The sequence below is a fragment of the Lontra canadensis genome, unplaced genomic scaffold (genome assembly GCF_010015895.1).
Source record: "Lontra canadensis isolate GAN:19392208 unplaced genomic scaffold, GSC_riverotter_1.0 scaffold221, whole genome shotgun sequence".
NCBI lineage: Eukaryota > Metazoa > Chordata > Mammalia > Carnivora > Mustelidae > Lontra > Lontra canadensis.
In genome coordinates, this window is record NW_022631215.1 from 680,221 (window position 1) to 689,557 (window position 9,337).

The window sequence follows — 9,337 nt, forward strand, 5'->3', positions numbered from 1 at the left end:
CTTCTGACTAGCTCAGGGAAATTGAATCTCAAGAGAGGAAATGGCTGGGACAATCCTCTCCCTATAGAGTGCTCTAAACAGTATCTCTCTGAGACCATAAATTAAACCAGGGACTAATGAACTAAGCCATCCTCTGGAAGGGTGTACTGTATGCCAGCAAAACCTATGGCAAGGAATACTTTCCCTGTTGTTAGTTCAGCAGAGAAATTTTCAGGACCTCTTCCTCTGTCCTTCTGGTCTGATGGAGATCAAACCTCTTCATGTCCTAAAGACAGTTTAACTTTTCAGAAAGATATATGCTACATTTCACTTGTTTTTTATCTGTGTGATCTGGTGAAAATAAAAACCACTACCTATCCACACTTATTTTTATTTTTTACACATATTTTTTCATTTCAGTGTCGTCCTCACCTACCTCCTATCTCCTATAGAAGTGTGATCTGCAGGGCACTCACTTGGACCTGGGCTTTTGCCCTGATGTATCTGTACTTTTAACCATGAACTCAGTCTCATTACAGAGCACAGAGCCTGGAGTAAAAAGAGATCCACAAGGCAGATGGCTACTATAGTCAGAAGAAAGCCTTTATACTGCAGCCTGCTCAACAGGGAAGTTATTAGTTTTCACATTATTTATCCCACATATGCAAATGCAAGGTCCTTGTTTCAAAGCCCAGTGGACTCATATGGTCATTTTTCTTCCTCAGCATTTCCCAAAGTCTCTAGTCCCCAGCTTGGGAGATCTCTAAAGTTCCCAGCCACCTGCTGTATTTGGCCTCAACCCATCTTGCCTATGACTCATTTTTCCAAGAAAATGTATTTTCTCAAAGGTCTACTATGGGCTGGTATACAAACTTGGAGTGGAACCTTGAAGGATGAAGAAGTATTAAGTAAAAGAGGAATGGTGGACAGGAATTAGTTGGGATTTTTTGGTAATGGAACCATCTAAACCACTTAGCATATTTGAGTACTTGACTCATCAAGTGGTATTTACAATGACTGCTCATTGCTTTTTCATTTTCCCAACAATAAGTAACTAGTACAGACCCTTCCTTAAATATTAGACTTCTGACACATAATTATGCTCACAAGTGGTTCACATCAGAAACAGACATGTTCTTGGTCTATCAAAATGAAAAGCAGGGCCTTGCTTGAGATGCATATTATTAATTTCAATAAAAAATTGAAATTATATCATATTATATCATATGAAGAAGAAGTTGGAAAATATAACAAAGAATACAGAAAACAATAGCACATTAAAATAAAGAAATAGAAAAAAAAGTATTGAAGATTTTGATTTATTATTAACTTAAAAAAAAGCTAATTGGTTAAAAAATTGTCAAAGACCTTGCAGGTCTTATTTTTTAAGGATTCTTTGACTCCAAACACGTTTTTCCTACTTAATTTAAAAAATCTGTGCTCGCTTTGGCAGCACATATACTAAAAAATCTGTATGTAAGGGTTCCTGGGTGGTTCAGTTGGTTAAGTGTTTGCCTTCAGCCCAGGTCATGATCCCAGAGTCCTGGGACAGAGCCTGGTATCCTGCTCCTTGTTCTGCAGGAAATATACTTCTCCCTCTCCCTCTGCCCCTCCCCTGCTCATGCTTTCCCTATCACTCTCTCATGTGCCCTCTCTTTCTCAAATAAATAAATAAAGCCTTTAAATAAAAGTAAAACGTCCATATGTATATACTCATGAAGGTACATATCACCTCAGAATAGTGACCATGTCCACCACTTCCAAAAGTTTGTTCCCTTGTGTATTGCTTTCCTACTGATCTCTATCCCTACCTCTGGACAACCACCAATCTGCTCTCTCTCATTATAGATTTGTTTGCATTTTATTGAATTTGTATAAATGGAATGATACACCATATTTATTTTTTTTGTCTTTTTAAACTCAGCATAATTATTTGAGATTTATTCATGTTGTTATCTGATGTAATAATATATTTATTGTGTTATTGTATTGTATTTCATCATATGGTTATTTTTTCCTGTTTTTCCCTATTACAAATAAAGATGCTATTAATATTCATGTGCAAGTCTTTGTGCAGACACAATGCATTCTATTTTTCTTAGATAAAAACTTAAGAGCAGCAGTATGGTAACTGTATATTTAGCATTTTAAGAAACTGTCAAACTGGAGGGGCATGGGAAGATGGCAGAGGAGTAGGGGACCCTATTTCAACCAGTCCCTTGAATTGAGCTGCGTATCTACCAGACCACTCTGAACACCCACAAAATCAACATGAATTGTAAGAAGATATATCCAGATGTATATCAACAGAATATCTCTGGCAGCTGGCTTTGAGGTATGAAGTAGGGAGCTGTGATTCTGTGGGCAGATATTGGAAGATAGATAGAAAGACAAAGGGATCCACCATAAACACTGGTGCCAGGAAAGTGAAATAACATAGGAGTACAAAAGCGACCCCCAGTGGGGACCAGGTACAGACTCGCAGATCGGTAGCAGCAAAGAAAGGACTTCAGGGTAGCACCCCCCCTCTCAACTGAAACCTGGAGCTGTAGGGGCACACGTGTGAATAGGGGCTGGTTGGCGGTTTTAGAAGCACAAGGGGAAGAGACATTCCTAGACCTGGAGCCAAGGGCTGGGAGGGCTGCTGTGAGGTACACAAACCAGGACACTGTGGTTTTTAGCAGCATAGACAAAAACGAAGTCAGTCTGGCCTGGAGGGCTTTCTGGAGAACAGATTGTGATCTCTCTGTTCTGATAAAGAAGTTTGGATAAGGTCACATCTGCTCTGACTCTCAAAAGAAACTCCAAAAGCCACCAGAGAAAGCCACCAGAAAGCCACAAAAGCCCTCCAAAACCAGTTTTCAAGAAGTGCATCCCCCACCACAGCTGGCATGGCAACTCTGCCCAAACAGGGTTGCCTGAGTAACAGTGCAGCAGACTCCTCTTCCAGAAGAGAGGCTGAAAGAACAAGAGTCCAACAACCCTAAGGTCCCTATGAAACAGGTGCATCTCGCTTGAATTGTGGTCCATAATTTGGACTCTGTACATTTCCTCAACCACCACTCAACAGAATGACTAGGAAGTTGAACAACCAACACAAGAAAATTTAAGAGACTGTGACCTCCACCACAGAACTAATGGATATAGATATAGCAAGATGTTGGAAATAGACTTCAGGGTAACTGCTATACAGACAATAGCTAGGTTGGAGAAAACCATTAGGGGCAACATGGATTCTCTAAGGGCAGAAGTGAGAGCTGATCTGGAAGAACTTAAAAATGCTATCAATAAGATCCAATGTAATCTAGATACTCTAACAGCTAGGATAAATGAGGCAGAAGATCGAATTAGTGATCTAGAAGACAAACCGATAGAGAAGAAGGATTAGGAGGAGACCTAGACTAAACAGCTTAGAATCCATGAAAACAGAATTAGAGAAATAAAGAATGCCATGAAACATTCCAACATGAGAATTATTGGGATCCCTGAAAGAGCAGAGAGAGAGAGTGAGAGAAAGGACTAGAAGACACATTTGAGCAAATTGTAGCTGAGAACTCCCCTAATCTGGTGAATGAAATAAATATTCGAGTCCTAGAGGAAGAGAGGACACCCCCCAAGACCAAGGAGAACAGACCGACACCCAGACATGTAATAGTGAACCTTGCAAATTTTAAAACCAGGGAAACCATCCTAAGGGCAGCTAGTGGGAAGAGATTCCTTCTGTACAGAGGGAGGAACATCCAAATAATTTCAAAATTGTAAACAGAAACCTGGAGAGCCAGAAAGGGCTGGGAAGACAGATTCAGGGTACTAAATGAGAATAACATGCAGCCAAGAATATTTTATCTGGCATTGCTGTAATTTAAAATGGATGGAGAGATAAAGATCTTCCAAGACCAGCAAAAACTGAAAGAATATGTGGCCACTAAGCCATCCCTGCATAAATATTAAGGGGGAGTTCTATAAAAGGAGAAAGACCCCAAGAGTGATATAAAGCAAAAATTTACAGACACAGCCCACAGAAACAAAGACTTCACAGGCAACATGATGACCATGAAATCATATCTTTCAATAATTATCTAAACAAGAACAGCCTAAATGCTCCCATAAAACAGCACAGGGATGCATACAGTACCCATTCTTATGCTGTCTACAAGAGAATCATTTTGAACCTGAAGATACATCCAGACTGAAAGTGAAGGGATGGAGAAATATCTTTCATGCCAATGGAAGCCAAAAGAAAGCTGGGGTAGCAATTCTCATATCAGACAAATTAGATTTTAAGCTAAAGACTGTGGTCAGAGATACAGAAGGACACTACATCATTCTCAAAGGGCCTAGCCAACAAGAAGATCTAACAATTGTAAATATTTATCTCCCAACATGGGAGCAGCCAACCACATAAGCCAACTGTTAATCAAAACAAAGAGACATATTGATAAGAATACGTTATTAGTAGGGGATCTTAACATGCCACTCTCAGCAATAGACAGATCATCTCAACAGAAAATCCACAAAGAAACAAGAGCTTTGAATGACATATTGGATCAGATGGACCCCATGGATATATATAGAACATTTCACCCTAAAACAACAAATACTCTTTCTTCTTGAGTGCATATGGAATATTCTCTAGAATAGACCACATACTGGGTCACAAATCAGGTATCATCCCATACCAAAAGACTGAGCCCATACAAGTTTCAAAGACTACAGTTCTTTGAAACTGGACCTCAACCACAAGAAAAAGTTTGGAAGGAATTCAAACACTCAGAAGTTAAAGTCCACCCTGCTCAAGAACGTTTGGGTCAACCAGGAAATCAAAGAAGAACTTGAACAATGCATGGAAACCAATGAGAATAAATACACCTCCATCCAAAACCTATGGGATATGACAAAGGCAGCCCTAGGGGGGAAACATATAACCATCAAAGCCTCACTTAAAAAACTAGAAAAATCCCCAATACACAAACTCTCTTTATACCTTAAAGTCCTAGGGAATCAACAACAAATGAAGCCTAACTCATGCATGAGAAGGGAAATAATTAAGATTAGAGATCGAAGAATTAGAAACCAGAAATAGCGTAGAACACCTCAATGATACTAGAAGCTGGTTCATTGAAAGAATTAATAAGATCAATAAATCACTGGCCAGACTTATCCAACAGGAAATAGAAAGGACCCAAATTAACAAAATTATGAAAGAAAGGAGAGATAACGACTAACACCAAGGAAATAGAAACAATTATCAGCCAGCTGTCAATTTGGAAGTTCCGGGGAAGCAGCGCATGCGCGAGTGTACGCGTTGCTGGCCAAGAGGGGACCCTGACGACTCGGAAATTTGAATACCACAGTAGCATGGAGTGTGACCTCATGGAGACTGACATCTTGGAGTCGTTGGAAGATCTAGGTTACAAGGGTCCATTGTTGGAAGATGGCGCTCTATCTCAGGCAGTCTCTGCTGGAGCCAGTTACCCCGAGTTTACCAAACTCTGTGCTTGACTGATGTCTGAATTAAGAGTGTTCTGTAAATTAGAGGAAAATGTGCAAGCAACTAACAGCCCAAGTGAAGCTAAAGAATTCCAGCTTGAGGTGAGTGGGCTACTAGGGGATATGAACTGTCCATATCTACCACTGACATCTGGGGATGTGACCAAGCGCCTTCTCGTTCAGAAGAACTGCCTCCTTTTGCTCACATACCTCATCTCAGAACTAGAAGCTGCCAGAATGCTCTGTGTGAATACTCCTCCAAAAAAAAAGCTCAAGAAGGAGGCGGTAGTGAGGTCTTTCAAGAGTTGAAAGGCATATGTATTGCTCTAGGAATGTCCAAACCTCCAGCCAATATAACTATGTTCCAATTCTTCAGCGGGATTGAAAAAAAATTAAAGGAGACATTAGCAAAAGTTCCACCTAACCATGTGGGAAAGCCTTTATTGAAGAAGCCAATGGGACCAGCCCACTGGGAAAAGATAGAAGCAATTAACCAAGCCATAGCCAATGAATATGAAGTTCGGAGAAAGCTGCTAATAAAACGTTTGGATGTCACTGTCCAGTCTTTTGGCTGGTCTGACAGAGCTAAGAGTCAGACAGAGAAATTAGCAAAGGTTTATCAGCCAAAACGTTCAGTTTTGTCTCCTAAAAGTACTATTTCTGTTGCCCACCTTTTGGCTGCAAGACAAGACTTGTCGAATATTTTAAGGACAAGCAGTGGCTTTATAAGAGAAAAGACTGCCTGTGCCATCAATAAGGTGTTGATGGGCAGGGTGCCTGACAGAGGAGGTAGACCCAATGAAATTGAACCTCCACCTCCAGAGATGCCACCGTGGCAGAAAAGGCAAGCAGGCCCCCAGCAGCAAGCAGGAGGCCGAGGAGGAGGGAGAGGTGGTTATGAACATTCCTCATATGGAGGACAAGGAGGTCATGAACAAGGAGGAGGGAGAGATGGATGTGGTGGCTACGACCATGGTAGCCGAGGGGGAGGAAGAGGAAATAAACATCAAGGAGGCTGGACAGATGGAGGGAGTGGAGGAGGAGGTGGCTACTAAGATGGTGGTTATCGAGATTCGGGTTTCCAGCCAGGTGGCTATCATGGTGGTGGCCACAGTGGTAGCTATCAAGGCGGTGGTTATGGTGGCTTCCAAACATCAACATATACAGGAAGTGGATACCAGGGTGGTGGATATCAGCAGGACAATAGATACCAAGATGGTGGGCACCATAATGATCGAGGCAGTGGTCGTGGAGGGAGAGGGGGTCGTGGAGGCTGAGGTGGACGTGGAGGCCAGGGAGGAGGTTGGGGGGGGAGGGGGAGCCAGAATTATCACCAAGGGGGACAATTTGAACAGCACTTCCAGCATGGAGGTTATCAGTATAATCATTCTGGATTTGGACAGGGAAGACATTATACTAGTTGAGGCTACAAAACCTTATACTTTTGCTAGAGCTCAAGTAATAGAAACTTAGTTTCAGAATCCTGAGTCCAGCATCAATTTTGAATTAATGTGAGCCCACAGGTGGCAGGCAGATTCCTGCTTGGGATAAGTATTTGTAGGTCTTCATTCAGTTCAGTTGGGTTTGTTTGTGGGTTTGTTGTTGTTGTTGTTGTTGTTTTTTAAGGACTTACATAATGAAATTTGTTTGAGAAACACGTACAACATCTCCTTTATATAAAGAATTTTTTAAAAGGTAATTAAAATTGCCTTTAACTGACTAGTAGACTAATTCCACAGTCAGAACATGCATACTTTTTTGGGAAGAAATTACTTGAATAAGTAGTTTTCAAAAAAGGGGTTTTTTGGAAATGAGGATTCTCCTAGATTTTTTTAGATTTTCAACTAGGAAACCTTCCTCATATTAACAGTCCATTTGTATGTGTTTTCCTGAAAGTATTCTAACACCTATTTTCCAAGCACAGTTCTGCCCTGATTGGCTTTTTATTCAGAGAGGTTATGCTACATTTGCTTCATGATAGACTCTTAAGTCAGTTCCTATTAAATGAGCTCTTCTGCAGATAGCACATTCAGTAGCCTTATCCTTTTGATGGAATACTGTACCATATGCTCAATTCTGAAAACCTTGAACATGGCCCAAATCCGTAAAGATTATAAAAGCAAAAACTAAGTTGTGAACCTATAGTACATGTAGGCATTTATATGGTTTAGCAATTCAGACTGACCTGCATCCATTCAAAACAAGTTCCTCCTTAAACCTTATTTTTACTTGAAATCTGTTAGAAGAAACAGCAAACTGAAATTTGTTTTATGCATGAGTTAATACCACTGGCTCAGCAAACACAAGTTAGTTTGCCTTGGGCAGGAGACGTTTTTTGTAATGGAAGAAATGAACTACCAAGTAAGAGGACAGATTTTTGCTTAGTGCAGGAGGCCCTTTATTATTGCTGCAGAAAACAAAAGCCTGGCTGAGTTGATGTTTTACATTCTCCTTTACTGAAACCAACATGAAGCTTCTTGCTGGGATTTTGTATACATAAACATTGTCAAGCTGTGAAAGAAAATGGCTGGAGGTGTGCTTTGTGTGAAAGGTGAGCAATAAAGTATCTGTATGTTCTCTCAAAAAAAAAAAGGAAACAATTATCAGAAATTATTATCAACTAATGCATGCCAGTAAATTTAAGCAACCTGGAAGAAATGGATGTCTTCCCAGAAACTTTTATAAACTGGGGGAGGATGGACAAGAAAGCATAGAAATAGGAGACCCTGTTTCAACTGGTCCCCTAAAGTGAGCTAAATCTCTATCAGAACACTCTAAGCACCCATGAAATCAACCTCAGATGTAAGACTATACACTTTGGATCTCCATGGGGGCAGAAGACATCAGTGGAGAGGTAAAGCAGAGTGGGGATGCTGGGACTGATATCGGAAGATAAACAGAATGGGGAGGGAGCTACCAGAAGTGACCCATTGCAAAGTAATATCCCAATACAAAAGTGCCCTGTTGTTGGGATCAGAATTAACTTGGAGTCTGGTTGAAGATACTCAACTCAAAAAGAGCAAATGAGCTTAAGGGGTAACTGGTGGAATCAGGCAGTCATGGGCATGGGCCTAAACCCATGCATGAGAGCTTCTGGTGTGGGTGCCAGCCACCACTCTCTAGGTCAATGGCCTTCTGTGCTCTGACACCCTTCATAACCAAGGCTGTGAGTGCACTCCCCCCCATGCCTGAGAGAGGTTGGTGTGGACGCCAGTAGTGCTCTTTAGGACCCCGGCCTTCTGCCACTGGCCAAGGTTCTGGACGCTCCTAGCCCATGCCTGGGAGGACATGGCACTATCTCTAGTTGGGATCCCTTGGCAGCAGCAGCCTTCTGCTACCTGCACAACTGCAAGGTCAGAGCATACCCTGCTTGGGCCTGGACCCAAGACAGCAGTCCTGGCAAAGATGACAAATGGAAGCGGGCTCCCTAGGACAATATTGCTCATGGTTTTAGTGGCATGGAGGTGCAGAGATGAACAGGTGCCTTGGGAAACCACTGAGACAGTGGCTGGGAGTGCACCACCTGTGGGAGTTTGTGCTGTTCAGTGGAGTTTGCAGAGTGGGAGTCTGTGTGTTCTGGACCACCCAGAAGGGAGCAGACTGAGGCTTCTCTCTCAGGCAGAGGTCAGGGTGCAGTTTGATTTCCACTAAACCTCTGAAAAGCACCCCAAAACCCCAAAGAACAAAAACCTCCAAAGAACAAAAGTCTGAAAAACTGGCTTCCACAGAACCCAGCCCCTTGATAGGGGGAAGGACTACTCAACCCAAGCAAGACTGGTGGGAAAACAATGCAGCAGGCCCCTCCCCCAGAGGACAATCCAAAAGAATAAGAAAGCAACCACCACAGGATCCCCATAAAACTGTAATA

At 41.8% G+C, this 9,337-nt stretch overlaps 1 pseudogene; it reads left to right on the forward strand.

The window, feature by feature from the left end:
- The first annotated feature begins 5,276 nt into the window (after positions 1-5,276).
- LOC116862110 lies at positions 5,277-7,073 on the forward strand (annotated as a pseudogene).
- Positions 7,074-9,337: the final 2,264 nt, after the last annotated feature.